Source organism: Muntiacus reevesi, chromosome 2 (assembly GCF_963930625.1).
Source record: "Muntiacus reevesi chromosome 2, mMunRee1.1, whole genome shotgun sequence".
In the NCBI taxonomy this organism is placed as follows: Eukaryota; Metazoa; Chordata; class Mammalia; order Artiodactyla; family Cervidae; genus Muntiacus; species Muntiacus reevesi.
Window position 1 is genome coordinate 46,643,608 of NC_089250.1, and position 18,332 is coordinate 46,661,939.

General features: G+C 40.3%; 1 pseudogene; it reads right to left on the reverse strand.

Annotated features, from left to right (window-relative positions):
• Positions 1-17,677: 17,677 nt before the first annotated feature.
• Positions 17,678-18,332, reverse strand: part of LOC136157146 (mitochondrial inner membrane protease subunit 1 pseudogene) — a 57,286-nt pseudogene continuing 56,631 nt past the window's right edge.

The window sequence follows — 18,332 nt, forward strand, 5'->3', positions numbered from 1 at the left end:
TCTATTTTATGCCCAATCAACATAGTCATGGGATGAAAATCTTGGGCTTGTTCTGCATTTACTTTTTGTTTTGTGAAATTTTGTCTACTGACCAGATAGGAGGGGTTTAGGCTTGCTTTATTCCTTTGGGAGTGGTTGTGGAGTTTGTAAATCGCCAACACTGAGCTGCTTGTACAGAATCACCAGACAGTGAATCTCATATTTTGATGTCCAAGTAGAACATCCTCAAAATATAGGGTGGTACAAGTCAAGTGAAAGTGTTAGTTGCTCAGTCATGTTTGACTCTTTGTGACTCCGTGGACTGTAGCCCCCCAAACAGATTTTATTTTATTGGGCTCCAGAATCACTGAGAATAGTGACTGCAGCCATGAAATCAAAAGATCCTTGCTTCCTGGAAGAAAAGTTATGACAAACCTAGACAGTATATTAAAAAAGCAGAGACATCACTTTGCTGACAAGTTTCATGTAGTCAAAGCTATGGATTTTCCAGTAGTCATGTATGGCTGTGAGAACTGGACCATAAAGAAGACTGAGCACCAAATAATTGATGCTTTTGAATTGTGGTGTTGGAGAAGACTCTAAAGAGTCCCTTGGACTGCAAGGAGATCAAACCAGTCAATCCTAAAAGAAATCAGCCCTGAATATTCATTGAAAGGACTAATGCTGAAGCTGAAGCTCCAATATTTTGGCCACCTGATGCAAAGAACAAACTCACTGGAAAAGATGCTGATGCTGAAAAAGACTGCGGGCAGGAGGAGAAGCGGACAGCAGAGAGTGAGATGGTTGGATAGCTTCACTGATTCAATGAAAAAGTTTGAGCAAACTCCGAGAGATAGTGAAGGACAGGGAAGTCTGGCTAGAGCTGCCCTCCATGGGGTTACAGAGTCAGACACAATGTAGCAACTGAACAATAATAAGTCAGTTCTATCTGCTGCATGGTAAGTTGCTTCAGTCCTGTAGGATTCTTTGTGACCCCATGGGCTGTAGCCTGCCAGGCTCCTCTGTCCATGGGATTCTTCAGGCAAGAATACTGGAGTGGGTTTCATTTCCTTCTCCAGGAGATCTTCCTTACCCTGGGATCGAACCTGTATCTCTTAGGTCTTCTGCACTGGCAGGAGTGTTCTTTACCACTAGCACCATTATGGACTCTATCAATAGCAAGTCCTTGCTTGTCCTGATAATTGTTGTTGTCCAACTCTCACACCCATACATGATTACTGGAAAAACCATAGCTTTGACTATATGGACCTTTGTTAGCAAAGTGGTGTCTCTGCTTTTTAATATGCTGTCTAGGTTTGTCATAGCTTTTCTTCCAAGAAGCAAGTGTTTTTTAATTTCATGGCTGCAGTCACCATCCACAGTGATTTTGGAGCCCAAGAAAATTAAATCTGTTACTATTTGCATTTTTTCCTCATCTATTTGCCATGAAGTGATGGGAATGGATGCCATGATCTTTTTTTTTTTCATGTTGAGTTTTAAGCCAGGCTTTTCACTCTTCTCTTTCACCTTCATCAAAAGGCTCTTTAGTTCCTCTTCGCTTTCTGCCATAAGGGTAGTGTTATCTGCATATCTGAGGTTATTGATATTTCTCCAGGGAATCTTGATTCCAACTTGAGCTTCATCCAGCCTGGCATTTTGCATGGTATACTCTGCATAGAAGTTAAATAAGCAGGGCGACAACATATAGCTTTGATGTACTCCTCTCCTAATTTTGAACTAGTCCATATTTCTGTGTCCGATTCTAATTGTTGCTTCTTGACCTGCATACAGGTTTCTCAGAAGGCAGGTAAGGTGGTCTGGTATTCTCATCTCTTTGAGGATTTATCACAGTTTGTTGTGATCCACACACTCAAAGATTATTCCTGACTGTCCAATAGAAACTATCCTTTCAATAAGCCTAAGGACACTTAGATCCAAAACTCCTCTAACCTCTCAGATGCCATCTTGTTGCCAGCCAGAGGCCATGTCAAATGTTCAAACTGACAAAGAGTCATCCTGTCTTTCCCTACCTCCCTGAAGAATAAGTGTTTTCATCATCAAATGGTATACTTAACATCCTAGTCTGAAGCACTTGCCATTAAAAGCCTTCACTAAAGTCAAGAGCTACCTCAAGGTTGAGGAGGTTAACCTGAACAAGAAGTCAACAGACCAACAATAATGATGGAAAGCATTTTTTAGTTGTCTTGAAAGCTTTCAGCATTCTGCTTCACGATCAAGAAAAATAGTTAGTTAGTTAGGTTGTTCAGTCATGTCCGACTCTTTGTGATCCTGTGGACTGTAGCCCACCAGGCTCCTCTGTCCATGGGATTCTCCAGGCAAGAATACTTGAGTGGGTTGCCATTTCCTTCTCCAGGGGATCTTCCCAACCCAGGGAAATAAGAGGATGTTAATATTTCTTCTTAAAGACCAAATACCTAGCAGAACTACAACTGTTATGGAAACCCTGCTTGAAACAGGGCTTGAGGCTACTATGATGTTAAAAAAAATAAGATGGCCCTTGTCCTATTGGATGTCAACATCTTATACCTGGGAATAATTCAAATGCCCAAGTAACTATAATAGAAGACACAAAAAGTGTGAATGAAATAAGGTGACCAAAAGTTCAGAAGAGAAAATGCTAATGGTCAATGACTAGCTTTAGATTTTGTTTTGTCTTATAAATCCTGAAAGATTTAATTTATTAAAAAAAATTATTTTACTTTCAGCACAGTTTTATTTATTTATTTATTTTTAAAATATAGCAGTGTGTACTTAAAAAAAAAGAAAAGAAACTTGTTTTTGGCAACACTGGTTCTAGACAACAAGTTTTGGGGCACCATAGCTCCACTTTCTCGATTCCTTGTCTCCTTTTAAAATCGAACCTAGGGGCTTCCTGAGTGGCTCAGTGGTAAAAAGATCCCACATGCCTCAGAGCCATTAAGCCTATGATCTACAACTACTATGCATATGCTTCAGAGCCCAGGAGTCACAGCTACTGAGCCTGCATGCCACAAATAATGAGGCCCACATGCCCTAGAGCCCAAGCTCCACAATCAGAGAAGCCATTGCAATGAGAAGCCTACACACTGCAACAAAGAGTAGCCCCAGCTTACCGCAACTAGAGAAAAGCCCATGCAGAAATGAAGACCCAGCACAGCCAAAAATAAATAAAATCATTAAAAAATATTCGAACCTAGTCTTATTACATGTCCATTTTTCACCCCTTTGGTGTTTAATGTCTCTTCATGTCATGGCAAAATAATAATCTTTCAAATCCCTATAGCTTCTGCCTGTGTCTCTTAGAATGTTTGCTCTGAGGGATGCCAGCTGCTATGTAAGAAATCTGAGTACTTTGAAATTGCTAAGCTGTGAGGAAGCCCATGCTAGTCATGTGGAGAGATTGGGTAGAAAAAGAAACTCTCTGCCGCCATCTGAGACACTTCAAGTAAGAACTGCCCTAATGAGCTCATCAGGCCCAAACCTCTAGAAGATAATAAATTGTTGCTTTAACCACTAAACCATCATCATCATCATCATCTTTATCATCATCATCTTGCAGAAGTCCTGCTATCGATTCCCTCTGATCCTGAACCTAAGAAGCTGAGCTAGAGAAAGTATTAATAACAAAGTCAGACAAATGGCTCCATTACAAACTAATGATTGTCAGCATCAACAGACATTCCTAGTGTTTTCTGCTTAATTTCCTCTTTCATTGTTATAGTTATTTTTGCTGCTGAATAAACCATTCCAAAATTTGGTGGTTTAAAACAACCATTTTATTATCTCTCTAGTTCTGTTGGCTGACTGGGTTCAGCTGGGAGGTTCTTGCTCAGAGTTTCTCATGCAGTTGTAGTCAGTTGGCAGCTGGGGCTGGAGTTGGCTGAAAGGCTGACTGGACCAGATATCCAAGATGGCTTCTCTACTTGCAGATCTGGCACCTTAGTTGGGATGACTGAAACAGCTCAGGCATCTCTCTCCTTTCAAGGACTTCTTCAGATAGCTAGCTTGAGCTTCATCCTGGCATGGTGGTCTAAGTTGGCTGGCTTCCCTAGAAGAGACTACTTTTAATCTACCAGGATAATCTATTTCAATGAAATATTTTTTTAAAGAAAGGAAGGAAATAAGCCCTGACAAGATGTATGGGTTTAGGAGGGGTTTGATCGGAGAGCAGGTTATCAGGACTCATTTACTATATATTAGTATCTTCTGCCTTCTCCTGCTTCCCAAAACATACATATGCAAAGAGAAATTATCTCCTCCCCTTATTCCTTGTGTTGAAGCCTTCACTTCATTTTTCCTGTTGTCTGAAAATTATCAATTATAGATTTGAGTTTAAAACTGTCCTTTTTGGAATATGTAAACGCTTCTGAAAATTTGTGGAACATTTCTCAGTAATTGATTTTCAGTGATGTACTGGCTATCCTTTCCTCAGAACTCAGTGTTATTAAAGTTTTTTATATCACATTTTTTGTGGATCAGTAATTTAGAAGCAGCTTAGTTAAGTGGTTCTGATTCCAGGTCTCAGAGAAGGCTACAGCAAAAAACATCTGGGCTGGGTGTAGTCTTCCGAAGGCTCCGCTGGGGCTGAAAGATACATGCCAAGATGGCGTGCTCCAATAGTTCTAGTTATAGGTGAGAACCTCAGATCTTCCCCAGAAGGACCTCTCCAGGAATAGCTTTACTGTTCTCATGACATGGCGGCTGCCTCTTCACAGAATAAGCAGTCCAAGAGAGAGTAAGGCAGAGGTCACAGTGTTTTTTGTGACCTAAGTGTTATAATTTGTCCTCTTTCACTTCCATAATTCTATTGGTCACAGAGGTTGGCCTTAATAGTGAGGGAGAGTATGAATAACAAGAATATGAATAACAGGAGATGGGGTGTCATTGGGGTCATCTGAGAAACGAGCTCAGTTAAGCCAAGGAAAAGATAATATTGAGAGAAAAGAAGAGACAAAGGAGATATGTAATATTGGAACCAGGAGCATTTTGAGGAAAAGTGAAATAATAATTTGGGTACTGAAGCTGAGAATGGGGTATAGAGAATCTTGAGAGCTTATAATCCCCACAAATCTTATGAAGGTAGGAGGTAAAAGAGAAGTGAGAAGAATGACCGATTTTTATTCTTTCGAAGTTATTCCTGCACTAACAACAGGAGACAAACTTAAAAGGTCATTTTCAATTTCTTGGCTGAGCTACAAGGGGAATATTTCCCCTGAATATTTAATTGGTTTTATGAGACAGAAAGATATTTTAAGCTTCTCACAAGAAATTGGGGTTGCCTAAATGATATCTTTATTCAGCAAGGACACAGTCTTCCAGGAAGTTTACTTTTGCCAATATAATTAGTAGTTACTTTACAGGACAATAATGTCCAGGTTTCATGCTGGGATGAAAGGAGGTGATTTTCCAGTTAGTGCTAATTGAAAATTGAAGCAAAGGGAACATTGCAATCAAAACAGGAAGGGAAAAAACATTGTATTGTGGCAAGAACCTTAGAACTTTGTTCTTTCATAACATGTAGGGAAGCAAAGAATTTCTAAGCTACTTTCATCACAGCCAAATTTCTTGGAAAAATGCCCTCAACGTGCTGTTTCTACTTTACCTCCCCGATACCTCTGTCCTGGCTTTTGCCCCCATTATTTGTTCAGACCCCCTTTCATTGTGGTTAACAACAACCTCCTTGTTGCCTGATCTGATGGACATTTTTCCGTTTTTGAACTTACTGATTTCTAAGGAGCAATAACCTAGTTAAGCACCCTACTATTTCTGGAAATACTCTCCTCCTGATATCTAGGATGCCATTTTCTTCTTGTTTGCTCAGCAAACAGCCATCTCCTTGTTTGATATCTATATAAGTTGTTTTTTCCACTATCCAGTCTCTAAATGTTGGAATTCTTGATCATTTCTCATGTCTTTCTGAGCTCTTTCTGCATAATCTTTTCCAATACCTTGGCTCTGACACCATCTAGACAACAACAATGTCAACATTAATATTTCCAGTCATCATCTCTTCCTAGAACTCAAGATTCCTATATCCAACTGCCTTCTTGGTATTTCAACTAGGGAATTTCAGAGACATCACAGTGTATCTCCTGCTGCTTTTGGTTCCTCACCTCCAACCTGCTGCCCCAGCCTAAGCCTTACTTGTCTTGTAAATGGCATCATCTCACATTTAGACACCTTGATGAGAAACTTCAGTACATCTTGATGCATCCTTCTTCTCACTCTCTAAATTCGGTATATCAGAAGTGCTGTTGATTTTATCAACCTGTCCTTTATTACCACCCAATCTCCTTGCCCTATCCAACCCATTCCCTACATAGACAATAGATGGATCTTGAAATAAAAATTTGTTCATGTTATGATCTATTTAACACCACTCAATGGATTCCTGCGACACCCAGAATTAAATATAAACTTGCAGTGCCCTCCAAGCTGCTGTAGGACTTCACTCCTACTCACCTTTCAAGCTTATTTCAGACTACTCTCTTTGGCCCATTACACCAGCCTGTCCTGCTTCAGGGCCTTTGAGCATGTTCTTTATTCTTCCTAGAAGGTCTTCCCATACTTTTCTTATTCTGGCTCTTTCTCTTCCTTTAGGCGTTAGCTGAATATTGTCTACTCGGAGAGACTTCCCTTGACTATCTTACCTGATATATGTCTCTTTGTTCCCTTTATTCTCTTTTTAGCAGCTTTTTCCTGTCCATCATCACAGTTATTCCCATAGTTGTAAAGTCAGCCCAATTTTTCCACAAAGGAGGGCATTGGGAGTCTTTAATGCAACTTGTTAGATTTGAAACAAATCAGAGGTTACATAAACAATGAACTATTTCTCTCCTAACTGGGGCTTCTGCTGGATGTGACCAATCCCACATAATAGCACCCATATCTAAAAATGGATCAGGTTACTCAGCACCTAAAACCAAAATTAAAGACATTCTTGGGACCCCTTCAGTGAAAAGCTAAACAGTTTCTGTTTTACTGTGGTCATGGCCCTCTGTGACACAGATGCAGTCAACCTAACATGCAGGGGCTGGAAGGAATTTCTCACGACATATCATTTCCTGTGTTTCTCATTGCAGTTTATTATTGTTCTCTTTTCCCTCCTCTAAGACCAACATCCCATGAGATGGTCATTGTCTTGATGGAGCAGGAAAAGAAGGTTTGAACTCAAATTCTTCTGTATGAGCACATGAATGAAACTCCAGATTAGATCCTGGCACTTTAAAATTCTTACATTCATAGAAAATATCAACATTAGGAAACTATAGCCTTTAAAGTAAAGCTTCTCATTTTTATATCTATGGCAAAACTTTGTGTCACATACACTGAGATGAAAATTGGTCTCCTAATAATTGTGCAATTGAAGTTGTCATTTACTTGGCTAAAACTTTCTCAGGAACTTGCACTCTGTTCTAATACCTTAAACAACTTCTCTTTTATTTTGTAATATATCACAAATTACCAGCAAGTTTTAAGTGGAATTTAATCCACTGAAGCTCCTACTTTCCAACATTCATAAAAACCATAAATCACCTTTGTCAAGTTGACAGATCCTGAAATTCTAGCTCACAAAGCAGCCTGTATTTTGTTAAGTGAATTCAAATCATCCTCCAAGGAACCAAAAATGTTTCAAGTCTTTAAAAATAAATCATAAAACAGTGTGGATAGATAAAATTCCCTGGGAAGAAATTCACTTTGCAGGGAACAGGCCTGAATTGGAAAATCTTCTTCACACAACTAAAATGATCTTTGCATATAAAGAATGAGTCACCAGATACCACAAGGGTCAAAGATCCCAGGCTCATCTGTTCCTGAGGAAACGATGAGGAGGAAATGTGGCCAGATGTTCATATTTGTTTCTATGAGGAATAAAGCTTACTTCAGAGCTAAAATACCTTTTGTATTTTCTCCTGGTGGTTTAAAATAGTCTCTAATCAAGACTCAATTAAAATTTTTAAATGACATCTTGAGAAGTATTTTTATTTGGTTTCTTAAACTATAAGGATCAGATGGTTGGGCTAAGAGATTGTCCTGAACCATCCAAGAATGTTGTATCTGTCAAGACCATTTCCTTGGCTGCTTCTTAAAGGAGTTGATGTTGAGCCCTGCACTGAGTTGTCCAGCTTAACTTCTAAGCAGAAATTTACACCAGTTCCATCTCTAATTCACAGTGTCTGCTAAACTCCTGGAAGAAATTTTGAGATGCCACTAACTATAAGATATTGCTCTCCTTTTATTGCTCAACAAATGCAGGCAGGATGCATTTCTGCTCTCGATGAGTCAGCCCTGAGCTTGGTGTCTTCTCCTTTAATTGGGTCCTGTGGTCATGACCTCCTTCAAACACCTCCACTTTCAGGAAGTAAAGCCCAACGCACAACTGAAATATTTCAGAGTTGGAAGGGACCTAAGAGATTACTTCCTCAATGTTCTCATTTTTTAGAAAAATTATTGATCAGTCTTTTACTGGAGTTGAATAACACAGAGTAGAACTTTCTTAAATTCTCAATAAATGACAATTAAAAAGTGATCATCAGATATACATTTTAGAGGGGAAATCTGAAAGAAAGGAATTAATTTTCTTACTCTGAAGGATACCTGGCAATCACAACCCAAGAAGAAACCCAATGATGATAATTTTGTACCCCAAGGTTTTAACTGGCACTGCTAGCAATTGTTCTTAGTGGTACAAATACTTAGTAAAACTCAACTCTTTCTGGGGTGACATGTGTTTCCTTTTACTGTAACAAGGTGACACTGTCAAAACTCTCCATTTTCTCCCCCTCTTAGCTGATTAGCTGTACTGAAAAAGGTATGGTGGTTTAACCCTTCTCCCTTTTCTGTGTTCTTTCTTCACCTCAGTAACCCCTTCCAAAGCCTGTTCTTGAATAAATCCACTTTTTCATACATACCTGATTGTGGTTTCTGACAACAATCAGGGGCATGTGTATTTTAGCAGGAAGAAACACTTTAGGCAAAAATAATGAATCTCTAATTGTGGAATTTGTAAAATTCTCATTTTAAAGAGAAATCTGAAGCCCTAAGAGGCCAAGGAGATATGGCTGAAGGCACCATGCTGGCTGATAGTGAGCTTAAGTTGGAGCTCTTGGCTTCCTGTCTCACATCACTCCCCTCTCTCTCTGTCTGCCATTCCTGTCATGCAGCATCTACCAAAAAATATACTTGGATTTCATGAAACTGGAGTACTTATGTAGAGAACCCTTCCAAATAATGTCAGACCCATATGTACTAAATATCTCTCTTTAAGAAATACACAGTTCCCACTTCTATGATCAACCACTAACATGATTTTGCATTTCTGCCTTAGGAAATATTGAAAAATATTTTCAATTCTGTAGAGCAGTTTTTGTAGTGGACTTTTGATAACCCTCTGCTTTAAAAAAAAAAAAAAAATTGCTTAACTGACTCCACTTATAACTCAAATTCAGCATTTTGGACCCTTAAGGGCAGCCACATTTGTTTCAGGACCCTCAAGAGGTTCAAGACCCCAAATCCTTCAGATTATGGAGCCCAACAGCCTGCTAGGCCTGAGGGATCTGCCTCTCTTTTCTCTGCCTTTGACCGCCACACAGTTTGGCAGCCTCTCCCCCACTTCTTCTGCCCCAATATCACTACAACTCTCAAGGTTTTTAGCAGCATCAGATTTCATTACATTGTTGAGGAAAACTTAGACCACATAAGAAGGAAGCCATTTAAAGTGAGGCTATGTAAGAATTTTCCTCTAGCTCAAAGGAAAACTTTCCAAAAAGTTTAATTCTTCACTGGGATTTCTTGTTGACACACCCTAGTTCATAAACCTACCCCACCAACTCATCTTCCACTCTTTGTAAAAGATGCTTGTTCGCTGCCATGCATAGCTCTTCTGTTAATTCAAAACCCCGGGCCCTGCCCTAAGAACTTAGTTTTGGTCATTGTCAGTGTTCTTCCCTGACATGGTACATGGTCCTGAGGCTTATTTATTTTGCCTGGGTCAATACAATGGGGGCGTGAGTGTCAGCTTATGGTTTTGGTATTCCAGGTCCCTTTGAAGAGTTCAAAATGGACATGAATCCCCAAGTCCTAACCTTGAACTCCAATCTCCCTACCAGTGTAGTTGCAGAGAAAAATCTCTATTTCCTGCTTTCCCATAAGGAAACTGAAGGCTCTTACACACATAAACATAAATACAGAGCCTCTCAATGACAGACGTTAATTGTTCCTATAGCCTAAACCCAAAAGGGGATATAAACCATTTTCCCAACATGCTCTGTAGTTCTGTCTCTGATAAACATAAAATTTCACATTTCTGTATAAAGTAATATTCATTCCTTTCCTTAATCTTCCTTCCCCTTGCAAATTGTTTTCTCAGGACTATTTGGAATATAGAAGAACTGTTGCATTTCTCAACAACTGCTCTCACTTAGATAGCTAAAGTTCTGAATGAATATGTATGTGTGTGTATGCATGTAGTTATTACTTGAGACTATTTGTGCTACATACATTTTATTTCCTGCCTTTAAAAAAAAGTCTTGTGACCTGATGCTGCTTTCAAAATATCCATTATTCAGAGAAAATATTCACAGCCATCAGATTCCAGCATTCACTATTGTGAATGTACTGGAGAGGTTTCACAAGAAGTACCAGAGATGATAGTAGTGTGTACATCATAGAATTATCAGGAAGTTTCAATGAATTCATTATCACACAAGCATGCATATATATCCTAAAAATATAGTGCTAAGCAGGGTACCTGGCACATAGCAAGTACCCTATAGTTTTTATTATTATTACTTCCCTGGTGGCTCAGACAATGAAGAATCTGCCTGCAATGTGGGAGACCTAGGTTCAATCATTGGATAGGGAAGATCCCCTGGAGAAGGGAATGACAACCCACTCCAGTATTCTTGCCTGGAGAATTCCAAGGACAGAGAAGGCTGGCAGGCTGCAGTCCATGGGGTCACTGAGTCGAACACGTATGAGCGACTGACACTTTCACTTTCATGAGTATACATATCTATGGTTTCCACATGAGATTTCAGTCTTTTAAAATACCACTGCTTACAAATTGAAAATCTCAGTTCTGGATCGAGCATCAAACTACAGGTTGAAGACAGTCCCAGATATTGTCAATAAAAACCTTTGTTCCTCTGAGGAACACATGCTTAAGGAAAATGCATTGTCTTCCATCTTGTAAATCAGCCAAGGATTTTCAAAGCCATGTAAATCACCGACATCTGTGGTGCAGTTCTGATACACTGGATACATTGATAATGTATTCTCCAAAACATCCTTATTAGAAAGGCTATAGCATCATGAATGCCATTTTATAGTTGGGAAACATAAAGTTAACTTAGGCAACAGTGTGGATTAATGGTTCATAGGTTGAGAAATCCAGAGGCAGGTTGGCTTCAGATGCAACTGGTGCAGGTGTAGTTTGAACCAGTGGCTCAATGAGTGATTATTTCTCTCCTCTTTCCTGGGTTGGCTATAATCTCAGCAAACTTCTCATCATTTTAAGAATTAATCAAAGTCCACATGCTTCTTTGTTCATATTCAGTGATAGAGAGTACCTCTTCTGGTAGATCTGGAAAATTAGGAAAGCTCCATTTTTAGATGTCTTCATCAGACCTCTTCTCATTACTTCATTGCCCTAATTTAGAAATCATGTGGCCTGGGGATGGAGGAGCTGATGGGTTTTTCCAGATGCTTTACACCTGAGGTTTAGTAGGGACTAAGTCTCCCCAAAATTGCACTGTAAAAATAGCAGAGGGAATTTCTCAGAAGTTCAGAGTTATTGCCGGTCTTTATGCTGGGAAGGAGATTCTCAGATGGAGGCTGACGTGCATGTTCCTAGGGAGTGCCCTAGTGAGCAGCACCCTTGCAAATAGAGTGAAAAAAGCAGGGTTGGGCAGAGGGAGAAGCTGAGCTTCAGAGAAGTCTCAACAAGTGCTTTGGCTGACTCTACAGGGAGCTCTAGAGCTGGGTGATCCTTCACAGAGATCTGGAGCTGGAGCAAGGTGGGTGGGAACGAGGTGCTCAGGACTTCATACCAGTCGTCCCCTACCCTCCCCACACACACCCCATCAACCACATATTGTTTGTGAGATGCTCAGGAAGGAAGGAAGCATGCCCCTGAGGGAGCTGGCTCTTTTTAGGAGAAGGTGATTTCAGGAGAGGGCCCCAGCTGTTAGCTGACAACACTTCTAGCAGCTAGGAGCCCTTTTGGCTTGAAGAAGAAACTGGGAAGTACCTCCCAGAAATCCTGAAGCAGTGATGGGAAAGGAAACAAGTCACCCAGCTTCTAGCAGCAAAGCCCAGGTCTGCACGGAGCCTTTTAGACGGCACTGCCCCAGCTCCCAGCTATTTGCTTAGTTTGGTGTGTGTTGATTTCCACACACTGACTGCTGTGGAGCATTTCTGGAAAGAATCCTGGATACACAGCGTCTAAGAGTCAGCTGCCTGTCCATATGTGTCATGTGAGTAGCTATGCGGGCTGAATATGAGGAGAAAAGCAGTGTTGCTACATCTCATGAGGTGGTTAGGAAGACAGAATGTCTGTCCAGATCTTACCAGAGAACTGTCTGGTTTGAACAAATGAGGGCTGTGACGATCTTGGGAAGGTAACTACAGCGTCACTACAGTGATGAATATTCTGTTGAACCAGCACAGTCAGGAAAGAGAAATACTGCAAATCAGTGATGGCCTTAGTGATCTTACAAAGTGAGATGATACCTTCTGCACTGTGATGCAAAGTTCACTGTGCACACATGTAAAATTTTTAATTACAGCCTTCTTCTGGCAAGTACACTAAATTATTTTATTTCTGACAAAATAATCAAAATCCTACAAATATTCAGTTCATGAATTTAGCCATTTTATCTCAGATATTGTGAGTGTTCACTAACAGTGAAATTAAAAACACACCTGTTTAAAAAAAAAAAAAGAAAACCACACCTGTTAAAAGAAAATACCTTGGCAATGTTGGAAGACCCAAAGTGAGGGTGAAACCCTGACCCCGCTTTAGAACAGTGGTTCATGGAAACTGCATCCAATAAACCACTTAATCATGTCTGGTTCCCATGGCAACAGCCACTGAAGCAGCTTCATTGAATAAGACTGAATGTGATCAACTGCCAACATGGAAATATAAATCCTCCCCTATTCTCTGTTTTTCAGCAATTTTCTCTCCAGCATGTTCTGTGTTACAAAGCAGGGCTTGGTACACTGCCTGTATCTCCCTCCTCCTACACTCAACCATATTTCATCGGCAAAGTCCCCCTCTACACTGTTTTCAACACAGAACACTGAAATGGGGGAGGGGAGCATTTCATACATTCTAAAACACTAGGAAAGTAAATAGAAATAGCTCAGATAGTTCCTCACCCATGCATGTCCTTTTGCTAAGAGCTCCGTTTTTTTTTCAGTCAGCAATGTCTTTTTGTGTTGGAATCAAGTAAAAGCATATTTGTGTTCAGGAGCAAGACAGATTTCCTAAGTAAGAGAGAAGCTATTTTTAGAGGATTTTGGGGGTGGGGGGTGGGGGAAGATCTTGGAATCCATCTAAACTTAGATTCAGCTTTTGGAACAGTGCGTCTCATGGGGTGCACTGCACAAACATTTCATCTGGCTCATTATAAACTTCCTGACATGTAAATGTCCTCAAACACTGTACCGGTAGAGCCTGAAGCTGCCAGTTGGAACATTGCACATCTTTTCTCTTCTTTTAAAGCACGTTGTCAGTTTTCTAATTCTTCAAGAACTCTTCAATGAGGTCAGGTTGTGCTGAAAATAACATACTGGAGATATATCTGGGCTGAATGTCAGTAAATTTGGGTGAGTTAGCATTTTTGTGTGTGTGGGGAAATGGAGGAGTTGAATCACTCACTGCACATCAGAACTTTCTGAAAATTCCCCGCCCTCCCCCTTTTAAGTTCTATTTATTTATGGCTGTGCTGGGTCTTTGTTGCTACATGCAGGCTTTCTCTAGTTGTGGCGAGCAGGGGCTACTCTCTAGTTGCAGTACGTGGGCTTCTCACTGCAGTGGCTTCTCTTGTTGCGGAGCATGGGTTCTTGGGTGAATGGGCTTCAGTAGTTGCAGTATGCAGGCTCAGTAGGCATGGTTAGTGGACTCTGGAGCACAGGCTCCGTGCACATAGAATCTTCCTGGACCAGGGATTGAACCCATGTCCCCTGCACTGGCAGGTGGACGCCTTACCACTGGAGCACCAGGTAAGTTCAGTAGATTATTTTTGAGGGACAATGTCAGTAGTAGTGTTTGGTTTAGGGATTAACCCTATAGATGTGAATGTGAACTGGAAATTTTCATCCAAGGTGGGTGGCCTGGGGGTGGGGGTTGGTGTGCTGGGGCAGATAATACTTGGCGGTTCAACCAATGTGATTGGATAGGTAGTGGATAAATATTATAAATGTAATAATTCATTAGGATAATTAAGCTATTATTTTGCAAAGTGTGAACCTTGGATCTTGATTCATACAAATAAACTATTATAATTATTTATGAGATGATTAGGGCAATTTGAGCACTGGTGGAATATTTCATGACATTCCATTACCAAATGCAGATGAGTGACAGGTGTTTGAGGACTCATGATGATGTTCTCGCTGAGGTTTTCTGAGGAAGTATCCTCTAAACTCAGACCTCAAGGATGAGGGGAGCTGGCAGGCACAGACTGAGGCGAGAGGATGAGATGTGAGGTGTTGGGTGGATAAGTCTTCCAGGAAGAGGAAACTACCCAGGCATAGGCCTGAAGGTGAAAGAAAGTCCTTGGGACTGAAAGCAGTTCAATGTGATTGCCTCAGAGTTTGGCAACAGAAGAGGCTGGGAGGTAAATTGAGGGGTCAGAAGGCAGTGATAAGAGTCTGGACAATTTCTTTAGAGAATGGAAGCCATTGAGCAAGGGAATTCCTGACTAAATTCAGAGTTTAGAAAATCTGCATGCAGGCTTGAGTGTCCCAAGAGAATCCCAGGTTTAGAAGGTCTTTTCTGAGGGCTCCAGCCCTCCTCTTTCTGAGCTATGGAATCTGTGTTCCTTATTCTTTGCTGTTGCTTCATGCTTACAGGTTTCTGTGGTGGCTAAATTGAAAGTTCCATGCTGACATGAGGGAGGGGTTGCTTACTTTTTGCTATGGACTGAATTGTGTCCCCTGCAAGTTTTTATGTTGAAGCCTGAACTCCTGATGTGATTGTGTTTGGAGATGGGGCTTTTGGAGGTAACTAAGGTCATAAGGATGGAGTCCTTGCCTAATGGAATCAATGACCTTCTAAGAAGTGGAAGAGAGAGGGAGGTCAGTCTTTCTCCACACACTAACACTGATGGAAGCCCACGTGAGGATACAGCAAAATGGCAGCCAGAAGAGACCCCTCACTAAAACTAAATCATTCTGGTACCCTTATCTCAGGCTTCTAGCCTCTACAACTATGACAAGATAAACTTCTGTGGTTTAAACCACACAGCTTAGGGTGTTTTGTTATGGCAACCCAAGCAGACTAAGACATTCTTCCAGGCCCTGATCCATCCAGTAATCCTGGGCTGGGACAACCCTTAGAGATTTCAAAATCTCTCAACCCTCTGATCTTGATCAACCATTAAAGACCATCAATGTTATACTCCCATCATAATCACAGTTTCATATCTTTATATCCAAGTACTTTTCTCACAAATATGAAGCCAAGAGAATGTGTAAAGAGATGGTTTTACTGCAGCAATAAATATGTATAATAATCTGATGTTAACATAATCACCCATCTCTTCAGTTTACTCTGCAAAGACATATCTTAGGTCTGTTTGGTTTTCCTTACTTGAAAACTCTCAGTCATTACATCAATATGCAATTGCTAACTCCCAAGGTTGGGTGAGCTGCATGTGGTATTTTGGGCATGTGTTTATAAGAAGATAGCCTTTGCTTTATGCTGATAGAGCAATGTTATCTTCTTCTGGCTGCCTTTCATAGACAAGGCAACTGTTCAAAACAAATTGCTTGGCAAATGCAAATTGTTTTGAACAAATTTTGCAAATTTGGGCATGATGCTTAAGTTGACTTTTAATTTCCTACACAACAGACTTTTTTTTCCATTTATTTTTATTAGTTGGAGGCTAATTACTTTACAATATTGTAGTGGTTTTTGCCATACATTGACATGAATCAGCCATGGATTTACATGTGTTCCCCATCCCAATCCCCCCTCCCACCTCCCTCCCCATCCGATCCCTCTGGGTCTTCCCAGCACACCAGACCTGAACACTTGTCTCATGCATCCAACCTGCTGGTGATCTGTTTCACCCTTGATAGTATACTTATTTCAATGCTGTTCTCTCAGGACATCCCACCCTCGCCTTCTCCCACAGAGTCCCAAAGTCTACTCTGTACATCTGTGTCTCTTTTTCTCACAACAGACTATTGAAGTTTGTTTATTTGCCAAGTCTCTAAGCCCAAGTAAGCGAGTCTTTCAAGAAAGCAAGAAGAAGTACCAGCTTCTCTGGCAAGATCTCAGGGGAACTAGGAGCCCTGTTGCTGCCAAAGTATTGTCTCACCACTTCTGTCCGTGCCAGAACCACCTTTAGTTGTCGTTTTCTCTGGATATTATATCTTCTCTAACTTCTGTCTAATAATATGATTTTGTGCTCATATTTGTGAATCTGTATGAATTTGTTTCATGAGAATCAAACTAAAAAAGTATCAACTTACTTTATATTCCATTTTTTCTTAATTATTATTATTGGCTGCACTGCACAGCATGTGAGATCTTTGTTCCCTGACCAGTGATTAAACTTGTGCCCCCTGCATTGGAAGGCAGAGTCTTAACCACTGGATCGACAGGGAAGTACTTCAACTTATATTATATTCTTAAATGAAACTAAATCTGGCTCAACCTCCATCGGCTTTAGTAGAGAAGAAATCCAATTCCAGACTTTGGGTGAAAAACTTCTTTCCACTCCACCAAGTATCTTGCCTTTTGATCTGGAAGAAATGGAGTTGCCCTTTCCTCCTCCTTCATCTCCTTTCCTCATTTGGGTGAAGGCTGTTTGCCAAAGCCCCTGAGTATCAGCCAGGGTCCCAAACTCTTTGCGTACTTGCAGCCAACCTAACCTAATCAGAGGCCCTATCTCTGCAGATTTGAAAACAGTTCCTACCAGGTTTCAGGAAAACTAATATCCTCCATCCCAAGCCCACCCCTTGTCCTCATGTGATATACCTCTACCCTTGAACAAAGAGTTTAACCGTCACCATAATCAAGGTATGGAACATTTCTCCCACCCCAAAATGTTCTGACATGTTCCCTTCCTGACTCTAAGCCTCAATCAACTATTGATTGATTTCTGTGTAGGATATACCATTCTATCCACTCACTTGTCGATCCACATTTAGGTTGTTTCCAATTTTTAGTGCTTCTGAATAATGTTTATAACATTTTCATACAGGTTTTTATGTGAACACATGTCTTTGATTAGATGTTTAGGACTGAAATTAGGGATTGTGGATCATAGTATAGGTATATGTCTCACTATAGTAAGTTTTTGTTTAACTATAAAAAACCTGCTAAACTATTCTCTAAAGTGGCTGTACCATTTTTTTTTTCTGAATAGCAAATAGTTTATTAGTAAATACATGGTTCCAGTGACAATAATAAACTCACTTGAACAGAAGACAATAATCAAATCAAAAGAACAAGCGCTTGCTAATCATCAGAAAATCTGTGACCATTAGGCTTGTCACATAGACATCCAAAATCACTCAGAGGCCAAATCTAAAGAAGATATGTCCACTTATTAGTTCATATGGAACAAGTCCATAGCACCTGAAATCTGTAACTGTAGATTATCACCTCTGACCAAACATGACCTGTTGGCACAAAACAATGTCTTTTAAAGAAATCTGCTGGGCTACTGGTGAGAATTTTGTCTTCTTCAAAACCAATTAGTCTTTTACAAATATGTGATTTTTGATCACTTGGGCTTTTTGTAATCACAATGTCATCTCTTTGGATACCATAAAAATGTCGATTAAGACTTTGTGCAGCTAAAAAAAAAAAAAAAGACTTTGTGCAAAGACAGTACCTGAATTTTGAATTGTAGGCTCCATTGATGGTTCAAAACACATGACAACACTAGCAACATATTCAAAAGCACCATGGGCTATGCAGCCACACTAAATAGTAAAGCTAACAAGCCAAAACATTTTTCCCAGAACAGCACAAAGCTTAGTTCTATGTAGACTCTGCCACCATTGACCGTAGGTCTTTTCAACAAAGCATTCAGTTTTAGTGTAGTTGCAGGGCTTCCAAGAAAAAACACCTAAAGCATGCTTCAAAGCATATACAGGTGATCCATGAT